Source organism: Triticum urartu, chromosome 4A (assembly GCF_056163025.1).
Source record: "Triticum urartu cultivar PI428250 chromosome 4A, HENAU_Tu73, whole genome shotgun sequence".
Lineage (NCBI taxonomy): Eukaryota > Viridiplantae > Streptophyta > Magnoliopsida > Poales > Poaceae > Triticum > Triticum urartu.
In genome coordinates, this window is record NC_141876.1 from 243107310 (window position 1) to 243114001 (window position 6692).

A 6692-nucleotide genomic window follows, 5' to 3' on the forward strand; every position below is an offset into this window, starting at 1 on the left:
TAAGCCCGCTTACATGGCATTTTTGCATATGTGGAGGAAAGAGGCAAGGAAAAAGTGGAGGAGTGGGCTCTTAGGCAAGAGCCAACCTCTACATGGTGGAGCACTGGGAGAGGCACCTGTATATCATGGAGATGATCAGGAATCGGTAGACTCACGCCGGTCGTAGCACCGCAGTTAAAATGATAAAATGGCAAGTCAAATCACGAGCCCCACCTGTCTAGCATTAACTCACTATCAAATCACACAACCCTACGTTTGCAGCAGCCTACTCCCTCATCTTCTCGCGTCTCTGTCGAACCGACTAGGCGGAACTGCCCCGCCTACCGTGTGGGAAAAGCCCCACCCTCAACTTTTAAATTGTACAGTATACTAATATTGTATCCATGGATTGCGCCATGGAGAAAAGCCACAAGAAAATGGCGGTACATATGTACGGAGTATACAGCACGCCCGTTGCGTTCGCGTGGCACACCAGACGGTCAGTCGGTCAGGCACGCCGCTCGCCGAATGGAACGTGGGTCATATTGCGTTTGCACACACATGTTCTCTCCCTGGGTAATGAGGTTATGGTTTCTTATCATGTGGCATTTTTTCGTGTTATATGTTATAATCCGGTGCTTCAGATCCAAATGATGACAAGTGCACCTCCGAGGCACGTGCATGAAGACTTCTCGACAGTCATTGACAAAGTCATGCCGGCTCCGGTAGACAAAAGAAAACTAGTAATCCACTATATAGGCAGGAGCCTCCGTGCTTGCTTGCTAGTGTTGCTCTCTTCACACTTTCTCGTCCTCTCTGGATCTAAACACGACAGCGGTGGTCACATTCTCTCTCTCTGCTCACTGTTGGTCACAGATCCAGCTGATCCTCTCCTCCGGGTAAGGTGAGAAGGTGGACCGTTCATGCGGACATCCTCAGCGACGGCTCTTACCCACTGTTAGCGTATCCCGATCAGCGTGCCTTGCCATCCTCTCCCAAGCACCACTGGCTAAGGAGGGCCTCCGACCCCTTCTTCCTCTCTGCCGTAGTGTGGGTAGATCTGGCCTCCCGCCGCCCAACTATCGACATCCCAGTGACCCTCAGGTATAACTTCCTTTGAAACTGGCCTTGCTCTACTTCCCGAGCTCCTGACGTCGTTGCATTTGTATCTTTTACTATTTCCCAGGCCCCCTCGTAGATAGGATCGATCGGCTGTTCAAAAGCCACCTAAATTTTGACTGTTAAGAGGTAAAAGTAGTTCATGCACTCGAATCCAATACTACTTGGTTCAAACAAGGAAGAAAGGGGGTGGGGGTGGGGGAAGATCTGTTACCTGAATCTAGGACTTGGTCAAAAGAGGAAATGATGGGGGCGAAAAGCAGCAGAGACTGGCTGTCCAACTGGTCTCTTGGTCTAATAGGGAAATAAAGGGAAACACAGTACAAACTCAATATAAACCCGATCTATTGGTTGTAAAAGTAAATATATCAATTTCTGATGTTTGTTGCCCCGAGCCACTCTTATGTAAGCCCCTGATAAAATGTAGCAGTCGCACTGTTAAAAGTAAGGACACGTTAAACCAATGTTGTTGTCAATGTAATGCCTCCATTAATATGAATCAATGGCACTTTTTTTCATGTCCTGCTAAATTTACCATTAAGATAAGTTGCTTCTTTTCATTACAAATGCCACTGTCCTAGTCCGCCTACTCTTCCACGCCCAAATACCGACTCTGTAGCAGTTGTTAATGTAATGTTGCTGGTAAAATGAAGCAATGGCACCATTACAGTAATGTCATATTTAACGGTTCTCATAGTTAATCCTAATGCCCACACTAATATCTAGCAATGCTGCTGCTTTAGAAATTGCTACTGTCCTTCTTGGTATGCCATTCAGATAACGAACATGCTTCTTTTCATTTGATGTATGTTTCATCACTTGTTTGTCACCCTCCTTTCCACCCTTTTTGTGCAAACAGAGACATACATTTCATTGAATTGCACAAATGATATCCAAATTATAGTTGAACACTCCAGGAGCTTCACAACCAACCTTGATGTTGCTCAATTTAATTGCAACTAATGATGATGAAGCTCTGTGGGTTTCATTTTCTAATGGAAATGGAACTGGGGTTGAAGCCCTTTTCTTAAAAAATGAAGAAGAAGCTACTAGTTCATGGGACATTGCTTCATTTTAGGTGAACTACACCAAAAGGTCCCATTAATTGAATCATCCATGTTGGTGATTGGTCTCATCCCTTCTACGATGGTGTTGACTGCAGATATGGTTCCCATCATGAGGTATGTGGATTTTTGGTCTGACCAATTGCCAAAGGTCCTGCATGTTGTGTCTGCTCTTGTGCTACTGTTTTGGCACTGCCATGATAAATCAGTAATGTTATTATATTGCACCTTAATCTACTGGCACTATTAATTTGAGGCAATGTTTTGGCACCACTAGTTCCATAGATTTTTTTTATATATCGAAAGAGGGGGTTTCCTCGGATTTCATTAAAGAAACCATACCATAGAGAACCATTATATCGAAAGAGGACGTAGCACCAGGTTGACCAAGTTTGGATTACAACCCAAATGCTACCACAGAAACATTAGGCGAAAGATAGAGCCAGCTTTAGCATCCCAGTCTAAGCACCCCCGACCTCCCTCCTTGCGACGCACGGTACACCTCATTTGCCATCTGCTCGACCCTAGTGCCACTGGTAAAATGAAGTAATAATATAGTTAAAGTAGAGCGAGTGTCCTTTCTATCATTTCATTTCCAATGCAGATAAAGAAAGTGCTTCTCTTTGTTAGTATATGTTTCATCAACTAGTCCCATTGTTAATGTTTAAGTGTTTTTGTAAACTACGGTGCTTAATTTTAGTTGCTTTGCACAAAAATAGAGATTGGAATGTCTCATGGCCCCTCCTTGTACTACTGATGTACAGTGATGTTCATCACTGTAATAAGGTGTATCGGGGAGACTTGGGTCGACTACTCGATTTCCAGTATGAGGCGTACCGTATGAGGTGTCGCAAGGCCCCTCTCGCCCTCGCGGCATGGCATACTATGATACTATCGCAATATTTTCTTCTATTTAATACTGTATGTTTCATCAACTTGTGCCACTATAATGTAATCACACTTTTTCATTATCTGTGCAAACAGGGTTATTCAGCTGCATTTTGGTGGAACTGCACAAATGTATGGATGGAACTGGCATATATGCAGAGTGCGAGGTGCCAAGTAAAAATTACCTACACCAACCCTGCTCCATCTAACCGTTGGCATCCACCACTGCCAGTGGCATGTGTGGCACTCACTATGGACGGATCTTTCTCTGCAGAAAATCCTCTAACCAAATACTAGTAGCACCAATATATTGGTAGTTTTCTAGGGAGTACTCTTTTCTGAAAGAAGCACCAATCTATTTTTCTTTATTTGTATACAATGTCACAACTTTGACCCATAGGTCCAGAGCTATTTTAGGGTGATTGGCGTAGTACTCGGAGACTGATTGTAAGCATGATTTTTATTAGCCATCACACTGATTGTAAGCATGAGTAGATGGAAGACTAGGTTAGCGCGTAGCTTACCTTAAACCCTACCGATGCCATTGAAACAAGGCGAGCGTCGAGGGAACCGTGGAAAATGGCGGGGAAGTGACGTCGCGCCATCCGGCCTCCTCTTGTGGTGGTAGAACGAATACTCATGTGGCTCCGACTGGCTCTGCACCCTCACGAACGGCACACCGTACTTGATTGATTCGTTATCCTCTGGGTGCTCGACTTCGACTTTTACGCCCACCACCTCCGCCTGACTTTCGCCTCGAGCGAATCTGTCTGCTCCATCGCCCAAAGGAGATACTCGATGAACTCGAAGCACTACGGCGTGACTGCCGCAGAGGAGTATATCGCCGCCCTCATCGCCGCCATCTCGCTCTTTCGCATACATTGCCACATGGCCCTCACCGTCCTCGAAATCTCCCACTCATTGTCAAACCATGTAAGGACCTCCTTCAACCTGGCTAACTTTTCCTGATCGCCACAGGAGATCTGCCTGATTCGCTGCTGCATCCTCTCCATAGATGTCCTTCTGAGTGGTCCGGTGCTGGCTTTAGAAGATGGGAGGAGAGACGGTGGTCTTGCAATAGAGAAGCGGGAGAGACGGGACGGTGGTTTTGGAATGGAGAATATGGAGAGGAGAGGGGGTGGTTTTGCAATGGAGAAGAGGGAGAGGTGAGACGATGGTTTTGGAATGGAGATGGTGGAGAGGAGAGGTTTCCCTGCCTTCCGGTCGTTGACAGGTGGGCCCCGCGCTTGGTGGTACCCATGTGTCAGTGTCTCAATGGCAGGATGGGCTATGTCAGGGGATCCTCATTCGAGGAAAGAGGAGGTGGTTTTGCAATGGAGAAGATGGAGAGGCGAGGCGGTGGTTTTGGAATGGAGATGATGGAGAGGAGAGGAGGTGGTTTTGCAATGGAGAAGAGGGAGAGGAGCGTGCGGCAGTGATTTAGGATTGGACGAGAGGGCCGACGTGATATGACTGGATCAAAATCAAAATCAATTTAACCTTCAATTAAGAAAGCGACCCCACATTAACTAGTTTCCCTATTATACTGGGTCATAATTGACCATGATTTTCACAAATAAAATATATGTTATACATTGCAAAAATAATATAATTTGAAAGTACATTCAGATAGGAACCAAACGATACAATTTTTGGTGACATGCATTCACATTTTGCTTGTCAAATATAGTACGTGGTCAAACTTTGACCCAAAATACACAAAACAAAAGAATACTTCCAAGACCAGCGCCGCTCCTATCCTGTTAAACCACCGCCGCTCCTCTCCTGTTCCAATCTAAATCCAGCGTCGCTCCTCTCCTCTTACATTTCATAACCACCGCCCCTCCACTCCTGTTCCAATTCAAAACCAGCATCACTCCTCTCCCGTTCTAATCCAAAACCAGCGCTACTCCTCTCCTCTTCCATTCAAAAACCACCGCCGGAGAGTGAAGGTGTTGTTGAGAAGTAGATCGATGGAGGAGTACAACTGATACATGAGGATCACAGACGGCGACCCTGTGAAGCTAGCTAGGATGTTGGAGATACAATCTTGGTTTGACAAAAAGGACCAACTATCGGCGACGGCGACATCCATGGCCAAATATCTGCAACAGAGCGAAAAGGCAGCGATACTCCCGAAGGGAGTCGCGTGGGAGTACATAGAGCTGCTCCTCTGGGCCACGGAGCAAACAGATTCACCGAATCTGATCATGAGGGAGTATCGATCCCGGATGGAGCATCCACCAAAGGTTGAAGGATGGAGCATATAGAGGGTGCCGTTTGTGAGGGTGTCATGCCGGAGTGAGCCGGCAGTGTCTTCTCGACCGAACCCAACTGCAAGAGGGGAAAGCAGTTGAACAAACGACACTTCCCCGCCATCCTCTCCCTCGCCGTTCACATCGTCTCACGGGGCGGTTGCCTGCCATTGAGGAATAGGAGGCGACTGCCCCACAGCCCAATAGTCGTGCAGGTTGTGAATTGTTAGGAGGAGCTTAGGGTTGTCAGTATTTACAGGTTGTGAATCGTGTTTTGTGTTGTGTATTTTGAGAGTACTTTCATATACGAATGTCTTTTGAATTTCAGATTTGCAGTATTGAACATATGAAGTATTTTATGAATTCTAGAGATCTATTTTTAGCACTTAAAAATGTAGTTTTATAGGAGTATAAAAGTGCAGACAATGTGATTCTCAGAGAAGAAACTGCAAGTTTCAGTTTCAGCAAAGAAACTAGAAGTTCAGTTTCAGATAATAAACTACAACCTTCAGAGGTAGAGCATTTATATTAACACGACCTTTTCAAACAGGGTTAACATCATGTTGGAAGTTTTATTCATGGTCAAAAATGGAACTACCAGCTAGTTAACATCATGCTGATCAACATTCATGCATGGCACATCTTCATATGTTGCAGAGTTAAAAAGGTATGCTATTTTCAAAATGCCCACACAATGTCGAGTGTGCGTAAAACAGAGAAAACGAGGGACGATGTTTTGGCAAGTGTTGTACGTGGTGTGCGTAGATGAAAATGGGGACCCACATGCCAATAATGGCACAGGCAAAAAATTTGGAGATATTTTCCCTGCATCAGGTGGAATCGAACCTGGGCCGAAGAGCTATCGCCTGTCGAGTAGTGTCAGTTGGCCACTGTGCTAGTTCAGTACTTCCCTTACAAATAGGGCACTGCCTCAGGTGGTCTGATCTCCTCCTGCGCCTTTGTGTGCTCGCCGCGGCGCCGCTGTCTGCCATTGTGAACATGTTGAACAAATGGGAGGAATCTAGAGAGGACTATACGTAGGGAGGCGGACAGTCGGGACCCACCAGTCTATGGCCGTACGCAAGCAAGTGCTGAGGGTGTCCTGGATTAAGGGGTCCTCGGGCGTTCGACCTGTTGGACATGGGCCGAACTGATGGGCCATGAAGATACAAGACAGAAGACTCTCTCCCGTGTCCGGATGGGACTCTCCTTGGCATGGATGGCAAGCCCGGCGTTCGGATATGAAGATTCCTTTCTCTATAACCGACTTTGTACAACCCAAGTCCCCTCCGGTGCCTATATAAACCAGAAGGTTTAGTCCATAGTGGAAATCATAATCATATAGGCTAGACTTCTACGGTTTTAGCCATTACGATCGCGTGGTAGA